The following is an 18,483-nucleotide window of genomic DNA, read 5'->3' on the forward strand; positions in this document are numbered from 1 at the left end:
GGATCCGTGTGTAAGTTTTGTTGGTCTTTCAGGACATTCCTGGAAAGTGAATGGGGTGTGAGGCGAGCATCTCTGCGCCAGAGCAGCTGCTCACCACAGCTCGGTTGCCTTAGCTATCACCATGCTGCACACTGCTGGAACGTCGCCAGCCCAAATCACAGTGTCCTAATTTCATGGAAAGCTTCACTTAAAGTGGTTTAACTGAGATTGTTACTGTCCTTGGCTAGGCAGAACATTAACAACCACTAGCAGAGTATCCAGAATGTGTTCGCTGCAGCTTGTTTTCAAAATTCTCGCCATTTGAAAACAGGGCAGCATTCCTGTAGAACAAGGGCTGATGTTTACATATGCTATTTTTCAGATGTGCCTTCCCACATTTTAAATTTGTTATCTGTGATGGATATCTTAGGGAGAATCCATTTTAATTTGAGTGGTAGCAAAAGAGCTCGGGATATACCATCCGTACGGTACCGGTAGGTTTTGACCTTGTGTTAGCAACTACAGTGACCTTCTCCCTATAGGTCTCCAGGAGGCTGGGAAGTGATGTAAATATCAAAATGCTAAGAAGTCAATCAAAATGCAGGGAGCTCGGCGCGGGCCCGAGCCGCCCGCTGGGCCCGGCGCTTGGCTGTTGCCATGGGAACGCCGCCGGAGCGCGGGCGGGCTGCGGGCGGCCCCTCTCGCGAGAGCGGCGGCGGGGCGGGCGCGGGGTGAGCTCATCCCGGGCTGCGCGGGCGGGGAGCGTCGCGCTCAGCCCAGCCCAGCCCAGCGAGCGGAGCGGAGCCGCCGGCAGCCGCAGCAGCAACTTTGTTGGGTGAGTTGCGAGCCGGAGCGCCGAGCCGAGGCGGGCTGCGCGCCGCGTCCCCTCCTTCCCGCCGCGGAGCGTGCCGTGGGGAGCCGCCGTGCCGCTGGCCGGAGGGGTGTGCGGGGGAAGGGTAGCGGCCCCCAGCCCCGGGGCTGCGCGGCCCCCTGCCCCACAGGGTTAACGGGGGCGAGGGCAGCGGGCTCCGGGTGGAAGTGGCCTTCTGAGCTGCCGCCCGCCGCAGCGCCCAGAGCCGGGCGGGGGGCGCCTGCCCCGAGCGCCCCCGGGGCGGTGCGAGCCCGCCGTGCCGGCAGCTCCGGGGCGGGTCGGCGGGGGTCCCCCTGCAGCGAGCCGTGCCGGGTGCTAGGTTCCGGATCTGCGTTTTTTTTCTCCGCAGGAAAGGCAGCCCCGAGCGGGAGCGGCGCGGCCGGAGGCGGCGGTGAGCGGCGGCGGCCCGGCCCGCTGCGCTCCGAGGCGGCGGCTCCCGCGCTGCCCGTCCGTGCGGAGGCGGCCGCGCCGAGGGCGCCCTGCGGCGGGGGACGCGCTCCCCCGCGGCCCCGAGCGGCACACGCCGCTCGCCCCCACGGCTCGCTAGATAACTTGCCTCTTGTTCGCCCCCGTAAGTTGCACTTAAACCTCTTTTATTTTTTTTTCCCCCTTCTTTACTTTTTATAGCCAGCGAGGGTGTAGTGGGACCGGTTTTGTTCCGAGCCGGTGCTGAGACCGCAGTAATGATAACAATTAGGTGATGTGGGGGCAGTGCCAGTGGGGATGTTCTGAATGCTCTGCTCACGAGGAGGCGGGGTGGAGGAACAAAATGTTTGCGGATGGTTGATTTCTTCACTGGGAGCCTGGAAAAGTGGGAAAACGGGGAATGCCTTAAACTGAATCTTAAGGGGAAGGAGGTGGAGAAGCAAGGAAAGGTAGATGCGAAGGTGAATGGTTACCTTCCTAAGTCGAGTTTGTTTGCACGTTCCCTCTTTTATATTGCATGAAGTCCTGATGTTAACGTTCTTATGCTATATTTAAAAATAACTGCGTTGTTTGTACTGGATATCTGTGATGCAGCTTCAGCTCATGTAATGTGGAATGCACTCATTCATGTCTGGTAAAGCAGCGACACAAAATGGGAATAGCTCAACTTAATGAAGATCTCCTTGTATAACCTTGGCCACAACATCTGTATGTTTTAGTTGGAGGAGGCACGTTTTAACCCACAGAATAAAACAGCGGCATTTTTTTGGATAATATTGCTTTCCAAATCGTGTTTCAAAAATTTTACCTGCAAAATCGTTTAAAAAAATTTGAGTGATGCTGCTTTAATGAACCCGTTACTGCATGCTGAATGAAGTGCATCTGTGAGCACGGAGCCCTAGTTGATAATACAATGCAAATTTGTCTTCGGAGTAAAGGTGTCGGGTTTCATTAGGTTCCAGATCTGTATGGATGAAGGAAGATTGGTGTTTTCTTTAGAAAGCAGCCCTTTCATGATGGGATTTTGATTGATTGTTTTTATTTATTTTTCTAACTATGGGAATGAAGCGCTTGTTTCCTTTATATTAAGGCATGAACCAGTTTTGTAAAAGGGAAGAGAGGTTTTGCTGCAAGTACTAACTGGGCAGCAAGTATAGGTGTTCTCTCAGGTGGAGAGTTTGGTTCTTATTTATTTGGAATGCATTGCTGGGCTAGACTCCATTCCCTTTCAGCTGAGGTGGTGGGAGAGACATGTGAAAGTATTAAGGTAGAAGTTTGTGGCAATTGTAATCGCAGAGATCTCTTAAGTTTTGTTTCAATGTCAAGGCTTTTATGCCTTAGGCCATCAGATGCCATACCAGTTATTAATATAGAAACAGTGTGGGAACTTAACAATAAATTTTTCTTAATTTCAAAAAAAACCCAACCCCATAGGTTCTATTTAGGTAAAGGTAAAAAGAGAATTTTCTTGACTGAATGTTTTGTGTGTGTGCTGTGTCTCATTTTGCTGATAGGAAGCTAGGGACAGAAGATTTTTTTGCCATTTAAAGTGTTTATTTATGGCCAGTTGATTAAAGGATGTGCACTTAGTTGCTCAACATTGCATTAAGAAGGTTTTAGTGATGCTAATAAAATGCTTGGTTTCATCACTGCTGTTTGGGATAGGTGTACTTAGCTCTCAGTTGTGGTTCATAAAACCTCTTAGATCATGAAGTCAGAAGCAAAATGGGATGTCAGCTCTGACTATTGTAGGGCTGCAAAAATTTGCTTGATGAAAAGGGCTAGCAGGTGTAGAGGCAGGCACTGACACAGACCTGTGAAAGGGTGGAGCTGCAGCCAGGAGTGAAGACTTAGTATGAGGACATGCAATTAATGATCTATTTTTTTATATAATAAAAGGTTTTGTTGTTGTGCATCATTGGCTCTAGGCTTGAAGAGCTTTTTTCTCCCACCTTCTCATGTTTATCTGAAATGTTATTTTAAGGTTTGGTGTTAACTTTTGGGTAGCTGTTGTTTTAAAAACTATGTTCAAATGTGGCCTCTTCTCCCTTCTGCAGCTTTTCAAGGAGTGCTTTTTTTCTCCATCATGCTTATAGCATTCTGCTGGCACTTTGAGATCATTTTGTTCTTGTGTAGCTCTTATTGTCTTCTCAGCTTTGTAAATCTGTCTCAAATAGATCCTTTAAAATGTTGATTTCAGAACTATTAGTTTTGCTACTATGGAGGCATTTTTTTTATTTCTAAGGTAGGAGAACAAAACTTAAAACCAGATTATTCCAACTGGTTATTTTAAACTTCAGTAGGGTCATGAGGATCATTTTAGATATACGTAGGGAAAATGTGAGGTAGGCTAGTAAGACAATGGGTTGAGGCCCAGCTGAATTTCTTTTCTATTCCTCTGTTTTGTCCTATAGCATGTCTATTGTAGAGAAGAAAAAGGAACAGTTTTCTCCATATCAGCAGTTTAATCCCTTCAGCAAGGGGTTTGCTGCAAGCTATTGAATTCTTACTGCTACTGGTTAGAAATCCAGGATGCCCTACTGGGGTAAGGAAGCAGAGCTTCTGCCTTCATCAAAATTTCAGTCACACAAGTTGGTTTCTCTAATGCTGATGTGTTCAGAGGTTGAAATTTATTCTCATTGACCCTGAGTGTTGGTTGTTTGGCAAAGAGTTTTGATCTGTTGTTTCTGTGGCTTTCTTGGCTTCAGGCAGATTGCTTTTATTTCTTCCCAGCTCCTTAATTTAAATATTTAAAAAGTCAGTAAGACATTATTTAGTTATCTTATTTTTTATATATTTCCTCTGTTTACTTCTTTATCTGTATTTTAGATTTTTGATATATTCATTTATTCTGAAAGCCATTTCTTTAACTTGTTAATAAGTTATGACAGGAGTACAGCAATAGTAAGTGCAGTTATTTTTTATCAGTGTAAATACATAATTTTAAGAACTGTTAGGTGAGGATTTTGTTGATTTGGCATGGAAAATTAATCATATGTTCAATATCTTTCTGTGAGTGAAAAAGTTACATTGTTCTGTTTTTTATGTTTCCAGGGAGATTTGACTTCAGTGACTTGATTTCAAGTATATCTCTCCTAAATTGCAGCTTTTAAATAATCATAAGCTTCATATTTCACAAGAGTTCAGTGTAGTATTTGAATGAGGACTCTCAAGCTGGAGGTTTATAGAGTGGGATTCGATGGCTCTATGAGACTTGAGATATTCTCTCATGAAAGGCAATCAGTGTTTTTTGGGGGTGCAGCATTACCAGCAAGGATGAACTTTAGGCTCGATTGTAAACCTACAGATTATGGTCATTAGTGAGGCTGAATGACAATAATTTTTTATTTTAAATTCTTATGCAGCTGGCAGCCCAAGACTAACACAGTCTGTAGCAGTTTTGGTGTTAGTTTTGATAGCAGTTTTGCACTATGAACTTTGGGAAACCCGTTAGGAGTTGCAGAGACTGTAACTGTGTTTTTGAATATGAATCAGCAGATAAAATGGTTTTAGATGTCCGTTTTGTGCATATGTAAAGCTAAATTATGTCATTGTCTCAGTCTCTTTAATATTGGATTCTGTGGCACAGTTTACTGAGTGAGTTGTTTGATTTAGAGTCTGCCACATGTCTTTTATGTTAAGTGAGGCTGAGCATTTACATGTCTTTGTTTTCTTTATGGAAGCATGTTTTAAAGAGCACTTCTTTTGAATGCAGAGACAGAACACTTCATAATCTTGGTAGCCGTTGAATTGCATGATTGCTAACCAAGTATTTGTCATGGTTCTTTCAAGGGTCTGAGTCTGTAGGTGGAGTGGAGTCCTGCAAAGCTGTGTCTTCCTATTCCTCCAGCTCCTGCTGGGTGCTGCAGTGCAGTAGTCATAGCTCTTGTTCCCTGCATAGTGGATGGATGTCTCAAGACATCCATCTTTTCAAGAGAAATCAAGTTCCTGAAAATGCATGGCTGTGTAGAAAACTTTTCTGAAAATGTATCCTAGAGAAGGAGGAGGTGTTACTGGCACTAGTGGTTCTTGCCTAGGCCTGAGAGGCACTTTGAATTTTTTGTTGATGTTTTAATATTCTTTTACTTCTGGTTTTAGACTCTGTAGAATGGGAAGAATGCTTTCTTGAGGTGGATTGCAGAGATTAGTGGAATGATTTTTGATGACCAAGTTTTATTTTATAAGTTTTCAAAACTTGGAGAAGCTACTGGCATGTTTTATATAGTTGGTTTAAAGTTGGATTGTTCTTCATTAATCCCTATGGTTTACCTTCAGTGCTCAAATAGCTTTGGAGGTGTTTAAATTTTGTGTTTTTTATTTACCTTTTGAGGTCACAGGATTTGTACCTCAAAATACTCACATAAGCCTCAGAGAGACTGGTTTTTACTTTATTAATGCAGCTGTGAGATGTTAACTTCGAATGTGTGCTTTAACATGGACTTTTCATTTAGTGAAAGCTTCTTGAGTTAACCCTAAAACAATTGTGTTTTCCCTAACTTGTGATGTTATAGTGGATTAAAAAATCTCAACTAGCAAAAATCATTGGGGAACAAGTTCTTCTTCCAGGCTGCTAGGAGGTATGGATCAGAAGTTGAATATAACTTGGGGAAAAGTTGCCCGTTAGATCTGCCTGTGAGACTTATTTATGTTTAATGTGCTTGCCTGGATTATTTTATGGATTTTAATATTTGCTTTTCTGGGTGGAGGAAATACCCAAGCATCTTCCTTTGCTGTGTGTAGCCTGCCTTGCTGCCTTCTCTGTGCAGTGGATAGAGAGGTTCCAGGAGGTGCCAAGGGCTGCTTTTGTAGCGTGGCTCTGTTCTCCGAGTTTCTCGAGTCATGATGCATTTTACAGCACTAAATCAATTGTCTTTTGATTTTTGAATAAATAATGACAGGCTTATTGTATGCTGATGTGATGTGAAATGGGATTAATACAGACCTTTTTTTAAGAGTGTCAGATAATATCTGTAAAATGACTGCTGTGGTGGCAGAGCTTTCTGTATGCCAGTTGTTCACATCAGCAGCTTTGGTACATATCTTGGGTTTTCGTGTTGGCGGTCCTACGGACAGCTCTTTCTGAAGACTAACAGACACTTTTAATACATGTATTTGTATATTTGACCAAAGGTCACTGTTGTGGTTTAACCCCAGCCAGCAACTAAGCACCACAGCTTAGCCCCAAGAAAATTTTTACATTGTTCTTAGAACTTTTTCAAATGGTTGCAGTTTTGTTTTTATAAGGTACTAGTCTTACTTGCTCACTCAAAATGAATTCACACTGTCACTGGAAGTATTTTGTGCAGATCTGTGTTGATTGGTGTTTATGGGAGAGGTTATTTCCTGGTTTGAAACATTTTTTTTCCCTTTCTTTCTGTTTAAAAGAGTACTTTCATTTGATTTCAAAATTACTGTTTTATATACATGGTTTTGTCACTTGGTCCTACTATAGCACATAATTTGGCACAGTAGACATGGGGCTCTGGCTGAAGATGGGGACCTATAGTCTCCCAGATCAAAACTTTTTGCATTTGGCCAATTTTACTTCAGACAGAATTTGGTCTGGTCTCCTGAATTGGATGTTGCCCACACAGATGTGGTTTGTTGGCTTGGACCTCTGTGACCATTAAGGGTTGGGTCACATTTGGTGAACTTCTGGGCAGGGATTTTTAGCTTAGTTTCCTCCAGGAGAGTTCTGGTTTATGGATGTCAGAAAACCTATAAAAATTAAAATAAATCCTTCTGAGGGTGACGAAGCATTTAACAGACCACCCCAGAGTGACTGGTGAATGAATGTCCATCATTGGAGACTTTTAAAGCTTGACAGACAAAGCCGTGAGCCCCTGGAAGCCCTTCTGCGGTGGAGGTTGGACTCCTGGGTTAAACTCTGCTGGCTGCTAGCTGCTGCTGGCTGCAGGGCTCCTCAGAGGGCACTGCTGGTGGAAGTGCTATTGTAGGTACAGCTTAAAAAAAAAAAAAAAAAGCTTGCTATAAGGATAGTTTTCCTTTTTTGAAGTAATGTGAAACACTTTTCCTTTGGTGGCCAGCCCATTTTGTGTCTCTTGCAGGGGCAGCAGCAGCACTGCTAGTGGCTCTCAGGTTGCAAACCTGGGACAGGAAACTCCCTTTCCTTTATCTCTGGGCACGCAAGGGGGCAGTGGCTTGTGTGCAAACTTAATTATTTATTTTTCCTCAAGAGACTCATGTAAGCAGAAACATACACGTCTTGAACGTTTGCCTTTTGGCAGGGCCACAGCACAAATTTGCTCTTGCTGAAGAAACTGGCAGTGATCAGACTTTAGTTTTTTCTTTTTTGCATTTCTGAAGTGTAACATAACTTTGTCTGCATGTTTAAAAATTAAAGAAGACAATGGGTGATGAAACTCAGACTGCGGGCTTAAACGTGTTAGTGCTATGTAAAAGTCATTACAGTTCTTATCTCTGAACTGTTTAAAGATCTCATTTGGTTTTTGTGCACAAGGCTTCTCTCCTCACTTTCTGAATTGCCAATCTATATTTTTAAAAATTTATTAAAGCTAAAATGTCTGATACTATTTTTGGAATATTTTTGCATGTATCAAATAGAAGACACTACTAGACCTCAACAAATAAATCCTGGAGGGCCTTCCCTCCTTCTGCTGGATGCAGCTGAAATTTCTAGGGTATTTTTCTTTTCAAATTGTTAGGGCTGAAATAGGATTTTATGCTTGCAGTCTGTGCTGAAGAACTGCATAATTGTGCAGAAGAAAGTTATGGCACTTTTATGCCTCGAAAGTAAATATATCTTCATGAATGACGTGATACTGGCACAGATAATCTACTTTCCAAATGTATTTAACAGCTTGTTGTATGAATCAGAATAAAATAGTTCAATAGTCTGCATTGTAATTGATCATACAGCAGCTGGAAGAAAGAGTGAACCACGATGCTTTCCCACAGTTTTTGCTGGAGAAAACATTTAAAAATGAGGACAAAAGGAGATAATTCTGTAAAAGCTGTTAACATAGTTTATCCTTTCTTGAATGTTTTGTTTCCCCTTGACTCTTTCCCTTCTTTTGCCTTCCTTTTGCAGTCTTTGAAGAGGGAGCTATTGACAGAAAGTCAGTTCTAGTTTTGTTTAACCTTCCTCCCCCTCCCTGACTTCTGCCTTGTCTTGCAGTGCAGTCATTGACTCGTACTCAGCATAGCTCTGGGAATTCCCAGATCTAGTACTGTTTATTGTGCTGCCATACAGAGGTGGTAGGAGATTCTTTGCTAGGATGCCTCTGTTAATATAAACAAGAGGAAAATGCTAGTATCATCTTAAAACATGCCATCCATTTCAAATTGAAAAGGCTTTTTAAAAAATTCAGATCTGTGGGTTTTTAGTGCTTGCCTGTACAGTGACATGAGTGTTTGTGGTGGTGTGGAGAACTACCTGCAACTATTTGAACTGTGATGCACTGTGGAATAGTTTGAGAGCCTTAAGTTAATTTTTGCCTTATTATACAATTACCTCCGTATCTAGGTAAAGCCAGAATATCTGCAGAACTTCACAGGCTTTTTTATCATGTGCTAAAATGAAATCATCAGGACTTTTTTTTTTAATCCTGTACTGTTGTACTTTTATTTTTAGCTGGAAATTCAAGGTTTATTAATATGCTAGATAACATTTCAGAATAGGGACAGATTATTCTGTCTCCAGACAACAGTTTTGGGGTTGGGTGTGAACATGCAATCATGTACTCTGTGTTCTAGATTTAATCACACATATATGTAGTGTTGATGCAGTAAAGACTTTTAAATTTGTTGGTAATTTAAAGCACGTCTCCTGTAAAACAAAGGTGTGATAATAAGCAGTTATTAAATGTTGTGAAGAGTGCTCATTGTTGTTTTAACAGAATTTAGTCATTATCTACTGATTGCTGACATAATTAAATATATTTTTTAGTATATAGATTGGTACTTTACATACCTGAGCAACTGAATTGAGGTTTTCCATTCTTGTGTTGTTGATGTATCTTTTTGTTTGTGCAGGTTGAGTGTAATGACTTGCCTCAGACTGCCATCAGCTTTATGCCTGCCAAGGGCAAGAGGGCACATATTGTGAATGTGCTTTTTAACTGAGACATAGAATGCAATGGTTCTGAAAATAGGGGTTGGGGGAAGCAGTTATTTTTAATTAATTTAATTGCAATTGTGTGGAGCTGGCTATGTGAAAAATAATTATAGGAAAGGTAAACATTGCCTCTTGTAGAAGTACAGGGTGCCCAGAGACAAAAAATGACTGAAGTACTGGGTGAGGGAATAGAGCTTAACTGTTCCTTATTTTTTGTAAACCTGCACTTTGCTTAAAAAAAAAAAAAAAACCACCACAAAGCAATTGATAGTAGTGATCAAATATTCCCAACTATGGTGCAGTATAACTTTAGGTGACAGCTGTCTTTGTGTTACTGAAGCATGGCCTTAAGGGACTTAGGGCTAAATAGACAGACCTCACAAACTGATACAAGTAATAAAATTAAGGAACAGTTGTAGGAATTCTTAGATAAAATCCTCATTTAATCTTCCAGTTACGAGTAATAGGAAGAAGTAATTAGATTTAACAAGAGCCAAACGTGAAGTAATTGTAGAAGATCTAGTGGACAGATGTAAAATCAAGTAATGTTTTGATCACTTACATGTTTGGAACATATTGGAAGGTAGTGTTGAGAACACCAGGGATGCTGTAGAGGATAAAAGCAATCCAGAAGCATCCCGAGTTAGCATGGGTAATGGTTTTTGGTAGAGAACAGTACTGATGAAAGCAATTTTTTGATGTGTGTTTAAATATTGTAGCTAAAACTATATGAACAAGTGAATCATATAATCTGTTTCTGGCTCTCCCTTCTTCTCTCCTCTTCCTAAGTGTTACAGTTTATAAAAGAAGGGTCCAGAGATGTCTCATTTTCTAGCTTTAAAAGTGAGAGAAGAGTTAAAGATATGTTTGAAGGGAGGTGGGAGAAGAATCAGCTCAACTCAATAAAAATGAAGCTTAATGCTTAAAATTCTGACTATTTTGAATTTGAATCCTGCTTTCCTCCAGAATGCTTAGCTTATTTTTCTAGGTGTTGTCAGAAAACAGAACTAAATTAATGCTTTTTTGAAACGTAGCTAGAAATTAGAACTTTATTCCTTGTAACAGAGAAGTTACATGAGGATTGTGTAGATGTTGTACCAGCTTACGTGGTTTTTCATGTTCACATTTTTACATGGGGAAAGAAGAGGACTTGTGAAATGGTGCTGTCTATTTCAGTGGCATTTTACAGGTTTCAATAAAAACTCTGGAGCAGTATGTGGGTGTCATGTGCTTGCAAGTAAAGTAATTTATTGTTAGTGTTTAATACTACTTTTGAAAATGAAGTAATGGTATATGTAGTATAATGCAAAATACCCCTAAGTAGTGGTTGGTTTCTGCATTACAGTATTTTCCTGTTGCTGATGGAGGTGCAAAGACCTCTTTGTGTTAGATATTCAAGGTTGTTTTGCCAGGTAGAAAAATTCTTTCTGAAGGTGGTGGTGTTTTTTTGTTTTGAATCCAGTGTTAGTGCTGAGTGACTGTTCTGTTGCTTTAAAAATGTTAATAGCAGTAGATATCTTGTTTGCTGTAACCTCTCTTTGTTATCACCTTGGTACTTAGCTGAGATGCCAAAAGCTCTTGAAATACATTGCAGCTTCAAGCAGGTTAGGTGCTTAAATACTGGCACCCTGGGTTGCAAGTCAGTGTGTTTTATTATCCCTGTGCTCAAAATTTTCAGCCAGACTCGGGATGCTATTGAAGTGCCACTGCTGTTCAGTTTATAATGATGTTAATTAGTGCTGAATGTCAATAAGATGAACATATGCAGTGTTAATGAAACTACTTCTGAAATTAAGCTATTGTCATTATCTCACTGAATGGTTGTACCAAGAAGTTGCTTGACTCTGCCCCACAAGAAATGTAATTGAGAAGGGCTTACAGGTGTAGCTGTCCCTTGGGAATGGGTCATCAGACACTGGACAGTCAGAGTTTTGGCTGCAAGGGGAAGGGCTGGTTTAACAGCAATATACAACTTTGAGCATACTCTCTTATCAGGGCCTTTGCTTGTCTGGTGAACACAAGTGACTTGTCCAGTCTCGTGATTACATGTGAGGAAGAAGCTGTTACTTCTGGTAAAGTTAATATCATCTGATCTGCTCCTTTTTTGCATCTAGGAAAGAAGGGATTTTTGTGGGGAAGGCTTTGTAAATGGTTTGTACTAGTGGCAGCAGCAGTTACTTCTGGGATGAGGTTTAATTTCTTTATATCTCACTCCTCCTCCTCACTTAGTTTTAGATTATTCTACTTGTCTTGATTTATAATAAAGGGGAAATGAATCAAGCAGTATAATTACAATATTGACAATACATAAGTATTTTGTACTTGTGTCTGTGCTTGCATGGACTGGAAGAGGCCAAAGACCTAATTGAACATCTTAGGCAAAATACAGAATCATCTAGATAACTAATGTGGTGCTGCTCTGCATTGCATGCACTCTATTTGTAATGAGAGATACTAATGAGATTGCATTTTGATGTGACATTACAGTAATGTCAGTGCCTTGTATTCCTTCATTAGTTTACCTCACTGATTTTGTGAAGTAAGGAAATGCAGGTGCCCTTGAGCAAGGTATTTTAACACACATGGGAAATCTCTAGTAGTGTTCAGAGCAGAAGCTGCCTTGGGCTTTAGATTTCATCCTACTATGGACAAATTTATTTATAACTAGTGTAAAGCTGTGCTGGAGACTTGGGCCAGCTCAAAGGAAGGCAGGGACTACATCTGCACTTGTCTGCAGCCTGGTTTTTGCTCCCAAGAGTGGCTCTGCTCAGCTCAAACTCCTGCTGTTTGCTGGGAACAGTCCCTGGCCCCTCAGTAAGCTTGAACAAAACCATGTTAGTTATGGATTGATGCTCAGACCTGTGCCCTGGATTTATTTTATTTATTATAATAGCTGTAGCTCTCAGTGCCTACACGGCACAGTGTAATGCTCTGCTGAGCTTGTAGCTGCATGTGTACAGCATTTAATGGCAGGAGTGTAGCACTGCATGTGAGCCTTCCTCTTCAAGCCTAGGAAGAGGAACTGTTGGGCTAATGTGGCTGTGGCCTTTCTGGTTCTGCCATTAGTCCAACAGTTTTAGCTCAAAGGTCAGAAGATCAGTGGTACAAGCATAGTACCTGGCATGCTGCAAATTAGAGTAATACTGAAATAGATTGCCTTGGATTTTAATTGCCTCCTAGATATCCCTGTTTTAGTGAGCTCTTCTGCATCTTGACCTGTAGCAATAGAGAATGAGAAGGTGCATAAAACTGCAAGAGGAATCAAACAGAATGCGTGCAATGCTTAGAAACTGTCAAATCTAAGGCCATTAAAATGTATTTTAAAGCATTCCTGTAAATCTGGATTACTATCTGGTGTAGGCTCTCAAGATATCTCCAGAAAAAATTGTGTTCAAAAGTCACATGTGAAGTACTGCCTGGCTGTGCTTCAGAGAGTGTCTTTGTTGACCCTGCACCCTGTGAGAGCCAACCAACACGCCTTGTATTGTCACTTGTCATTTTAGCTTTTCTCTAGTTCTAGCAGACGCATGGGTATTGTTGTTCAGCTCAGCACTAGCTCAGGTGTCTGTGCTGCATGGCAGTCACTGCTGAGGTTGCAGTTGTTGTGTTCTGCATTTCCTGTAACAGGTTTGAGGCAGGGTTGCTCTCAGAGTTCTTGGTTTGCTATGGAAACCAGCTGGGGTGGTCATGCTCTGTGTTCCTTCCAGTTTGCTTTTTTCCTAAACACTTCTTTCTTCTCCCCAACTTCCTAAATATTTTGGATTTGCCGGGCTTTGGTTTATTCCCTTATGAGGTCTTGAAGTGTCCAAAGGTCTTGTAAAGACAGACCAATGAGTGGGTGAGACTGAGTCCCAGCAGTCGTGAGAGCTGTAGCACACAGGATGTTCTAAGCTGCCAGAGAAGCTGTGTGATGAATACAATTTCATGGGAGGAATTTCAGCTGAAGTGTGTGTGTTTTTATATATCAAATATGAGAGAGATTTGAAGGTACCTTGTTAGTTCATGTAATTGCTTGTTCTGTATAGATTTCTGTCCAGTCTTCCTTCTGGAAAACATGCGGAAGACAAAATGTGGTGGGAGCCTGTAGTGGTATCTGTGTTTAGGTTGCTCAGTGGTTTCTGTAGCTAGATGTCTAATGAGATCTTTCTTTCCCTCCAGTATGGTTAGTGCTACTGCTGTGTGATCAGCTTTTGTGGGGTTTTTTGTAAATGAAATCACTTTGTATCAGGAAATGACTTTTTCCCCTGGAGAATTTTGAAATACCACGCCCCTCTACTTCCCCCGCAGTGTTACTGTTGAAAATTGAAATACTGGTTAGCAAAAGCTTTTTCTAACTTTTTCTAGTTTTTTTTTACCTTTCCTCAAGAAGAATCTTTTCATTGTGCTACAGAGATGTATGTGTTTTAAGGATCAACCTGCAAAATTCTGTGAATGTCAGAGGAGGATGAACACAAATGGGATCCTGCCCTCCAAATTCACTCTTAAGAGACTCTTTTGGCTTCTTTCTGACTGCCTGTGCTTACTGGCAAGTGCCTGTAAGTCTTAGTTGAAAGGAGATGGAGTGAGTGTGAAAGATGGTTGCTCTTGTCTTGCTTGTCTTGCTCTTGTTTGTCTGACCAAAGCGTAAACATTTTTTTCCTTCAATTTTTTTTTTTTTTTTGTTCTATTTGAGAAGTTAAGCAGGTTCATTCTGTACCTAGACAGGGGATGCAGAGGCTAATTGTTTTGGATCTTGCTGGACAGGTGGTGTGAGACAGGAGGATCTGCAAAGGACATCCTGACTTACAAAGTTAGAATCTTATGCAGTTGTAATGCTGTTGATTGTTGGACAGTAAGGCATGGCCTAATACTAGATGACAGTTGTTTCACAGATCTTCTAGGATTACTTCTTTTTGGGGCTGCTGTGATGATTTTTCAATTTAGATGATAGTATCTGTCAGGCTGACCCTTGTTCAGGCATTCAGCATCAATCAACACTAGGCTGAAGAAGTGCTGCAACACAAAATGCATTTAAGTTCCATCTTAGTAAAAGGAGAAAAGAGCACTAGCATACAAAGCCATGGGAGTTGGTGTGAAGAGTATGTAATAATGTATATCCAAATTTTAGGTTATTAAGTTAGAACACTGGTTCAGTGATGCCACAAAAAGGACTTTAGAACTCCCAGTACTGGGTCAAAAGTACAGTGGTCATATGTAAAGTATCAATCTCTTAAATCATCCTGTTTGCTTTAATAAAATCAAAATACTTACCTGGTAGCAGCATGACTTATTTGTGTTACACATTCATTATTTAGGCCACTATGATTTTATATTGAATTAGATCTAATGCTCTTCCCTACCATTGATACCAGTTTGGTGTCGTGTTCTGTGATGCCTGATAAAGTTTGAGCATGTGCCTGAATCTCATTTGGATCAAATTTATAAAGTTTGGTGATGTGATAGTGCAGAGATTTGCTGTAAATTCTTGTGAAACCAGTATTTCATCTCCTGTAACTTCCTGACAACTTTATCTCTACAAATATTTGAGAAAGCGTACTTTTCAACTTTTTTTTGTGCCTAGCAAGTGACCGGTTTTATGCAGCGTTTGAATGGTTATAGAAGGGTTGGTCTTTGCATGCATTGTGCAGCTACTGTTGTCTGAAGTTATGAATGGATGCTTTCAGACATGGTAAACTGACCTTCATTGTATTTATCTTTTTAGTCAACATCCATTCTTAGAGTTATGCCAAACCCAAAGCCTATCTCTAATTTTGTAAAAGAGAAAAAATAATTCAGTCTTAGTGAAGCAGATTCTTTAATTCTCTTTAATCTCTTTGATAGATATGAGACGATAAATCTTTTTATCTGGAGAATGCTAAAGAAAAGAAGGAGCCTTCAGAGGAAAAGATTTTAATGGGATCGTAAATGTTCTGTTTGGATCTCTCTTATCAGACATTGCCTGGAAGTTGAATCTCCTTCTGAAGACATTTACATGTTCCAAGTTCACAGTATTTGACCTGATTTTGTTACGAGCTGCTATTTTTGTTTCAAGACATGAATTGGGCTCTTCTTAAGTCTTTTGACCTTTCTTTTGCAGAAGGGGAAAGCATACTCTTCTAGCCTTGTGGCTAAGTATATTTTTTAAAAACTAAAAAAAATTAGCATAGGATCTGGGGTCAGATTTCTACAGAATAGGAGATGCTGAGGTTCATAAATAGTGTCTTGGGTGCTGTGGAATATGTCTGAATCTATGGTGTCCAGAAGTACAGGGTGAAGAGATTCAACTGTGATAATGTTGGGGTGGTTTTTGGCAAAATATTTGTTAAGGGCAAGGCCTACAGTGATTTGTTTTTATTTTGAACTATGGCAGATTTTAAAATTTTCTTATTATTTTAACAGAGATTCCATTTAAGTGTTTCTATTTTAAAAATTTTTTCCCTCCCCAATAGTGGTGTTTATCAACAAAAATGTTGAGGAAGGGATATTTATTTTAGTGTTTCATGTGCCACAAAATTGTTTTCTTACACATTCTGCAATGGAGGAGTCTTTCCTGGCCTTGATTACTGAATTTCAGAAACTTACAGTGATAGTGACTTTAGCTTAGTCTTTTCTGTAAAACCCCCTTATGTAGGTGCAGAAAGCAAGATGTTTCCTCAAGCCTCCTCCAGAGCAGCAAGTGCAGGTAATTCAGCCTGTCCTTGTTCCTTGTGCACTTCAGTCCCCTAATGGCTTGGTGGTCTCTGCTGAACTTCCTTTAATCCATCTTTGTTGCACTGAGCAGGCTAAAACTAGGCATGTTCCTTTAGCTGGGATCTCACTAGTGCTGAGTAAAAGTCAGTGTCACTTCTGGGTTTAGACAGGGCACCATCAAGCACTTCAGCAGATATTTTTAACTTGCTCTTATCTACAGCAGCTGAGATAGTACATTTTCAGAAATGTCTATTTTTACTCCTAGGTGGATGAGGAGTCTTAGCTTGAATAATGTTTTACTATATTACTGTTCTCAGAAAGGGTTTTTACCATTGTTTAGTTCGAAGTAAACTAATTTATAGCCAGCTTGTTTCATGCAGCTGCAGATTTAATCAATCTATTTCTCTGCTCTGTGAAGCTTTCTATCTAAATTGAACTGGTAGAAGTTGCACATCATTTTAGTTATCCTTCTGATGCATTTTGCCTTGTGTGGCATGTTATATTGCATTTCTTGAAGCTAGGCATCAAGCAAACTGTGGTGGTTGTCTGACTTTGAGTGAAAAAGTAGTTTTCTGCCTTTTTTATTTTTGGTGTCAGCTTCCAGTTTATAAATTACTGTTTGCTTGATCTGCATGCAGAGATGCACTTTGCACCATGTTTTAATGTGTCTAAGTCAGTAATAGTCATGCCAGAATAAATGCTTATGGGAGAAATATGTAAGTGGGCATTCTCAGTAACAGTGAGTAGGGAAATGAAGTAGTGGCAGGGAACAGAGAACAGACAGTAATGATATTTTTGTCCAAATGCAAATCAGTCTTTTACATGGACCAGTGAAAAAAGATGTTTTGCCCTTGCTGCTTGTATCTTTCATCATATTGCTTGTGATGTCTAGCAGGCTGCATGGTAATGCCGGAGCAGAAGCAAGCTGTCACAGAGCTCTCTTGGTGCAGGGTCCAGGTCATCCTGACACTGGATTCTTGGTTCAGGTTCACACCTCTCCTATGGTAATACTTTTAGTCATGTAACTTTGATTTTTGCTGAAGACTAACTAAAACTTGCTGGGACCTGCACAACATTTCTTTTCCGGCAAATACAGCTCTTGTGCCATGGGCTCTCAGCAGATAGGATCACTTGCTTCATTTATAAGATAGCACATAGTGTTTCAAGACATAAGGACAAATCAGTTTGCAGCCCGTGCTTGTCACAGCTGTCTTGCCTTACACCTCATGGGAAAAGATTTATCAGGCATAATTAATCTAATTGAGACACTCTTGTTATCTTGCCAGTGTTACTTTTTTCTGTTAATTTGATCAGTGGACACAGATGAGATAAAAATGTAAACAGTGCCTATTTGAATGGCTTTGTGCTTCTTGAATTATTTAAATGATTCATTTAATCTGCCATGAAATTATGTGGGTTGTTGCATGGAGATTCAGCTAACTCAAGTTTTCTAAGTTTAAGAGTTTTATTTTCCTGAGGAAAGTTTAATATTTTTCGTCACTTTTACAGGATGAACTTATTTCATAATGTACCTGCAGCTCACTTTCTGTAGTCATAGGCGTGGGTTTTCTAAACTGCAACTTGTTCTTTGTAGAACAACATGTAAAAAAATCCACAGTGTTCATGGTTATCAACTTCAACCTTACTGTTGAAATATTATTTATAGTAGATGTAGGCCAGCTAAACCTTTCTAGACTTGTAGGAGCTTAACTTTTGCTGTGCATATGTAATTCACAAATAGTTTAGGAGAAAGCAAGGCTGTATTTTAGGGTGGGAAGTCTCTGCCTTGAGTGAAATAGAGGTGGCTTGCAGGGGGATTACTGTAGGGCAGCTATAGAGATGTTATTGTTGCTGGGTGAAAGTCTGTCTGGTGTCCTGGAAACACGAATCTTGAAATAAAAATGCTGAGAAATTGGGAATGAAAATAAAAGGAAGAGAAATAAAATTACTGTTACTTCAGACTTGAGTTGCCTTTATGTTTGAACTGTTCTGTATGTGGAATGACTTGTGGAATGGATAAGGTGAAGAAAATTGGGGTATAGTAAACTTGAATTATTTTTTCTTTCTTTCTTTCTTTCCCATAAAGTGCGTTATTAAGCTTTTCCCCTCCATTATAAAGTATTTTTCAGTGGCAGAAATATGGCTGGAAAATTTTTATTTGTAACCTAAGGCAGTGTTTAGTTGGAGATGGAGGTTTCCCTGGAGGGGGAATTATCTAAAGCTGCTTTCTGTCGTAGTTTTCTTCTAGGACAGTGATCTATACCAGATAAACGTTTAGAATATGTCTTGACTGAAATTTAAGAATTAGTGCCTCGTTTTTGCTTTTGCTGAGAAGTTTGACTCTGAAGACCTTGCTGATTGTTCTTGGCTTTCAGTAAGTGAGTTTAATTATGGAAGGTGAACCTGCTTTAAAGCAGCTGTGGCCAAGGTGAATGCAGTC

General features: G+C 40.4%; 1 protein-coding gene across 4 annotated transcripts in view; it reads left to right on the forward strand.

Annotated features, from left to right (window-relative positions):
• Positions 1-795: 795 nt before the first annotated feature.
• Positions 796-18,483, forward strand: part of SIPA1L1 (signal induced proliferation associated 1 like 1) — a 200,600-nt gene continuing 182,912 nt past the window's right edge. The window contains exon 1 of one of the 4 annotated variants that reach the window (XM_058027403.1): positions 796-814. The gene's annotated coding sequence lies outside the window, so the exon portion shown is untranslated. Of the gene's footprint in view, positions 815-1,322; positions 1,422-1,662; positions 1,738-18,483 lie in introns of those variants that run through there. The other 3 variants (XM_058027402.1, XM_058027401.1, XM_058027404.1) reach the window with 3 other exon arrangements.

The sequence above is a fragment of the Melospiza georgiana genome, chromosome 6, assembly GCF_028018845.1.
Source record: "Melospiza georgiana isolate bMelGeo1 chromosome 6, bMelGeo1.pri, whole genome shotgun sequence".
In the NCBI taxonomy this organism is placed as follows: Eukaryota; Metazoa; Chordata; class Aves; order Passeriformes; family Passerellidae; genus Melospiza; species Melospiza georgiana.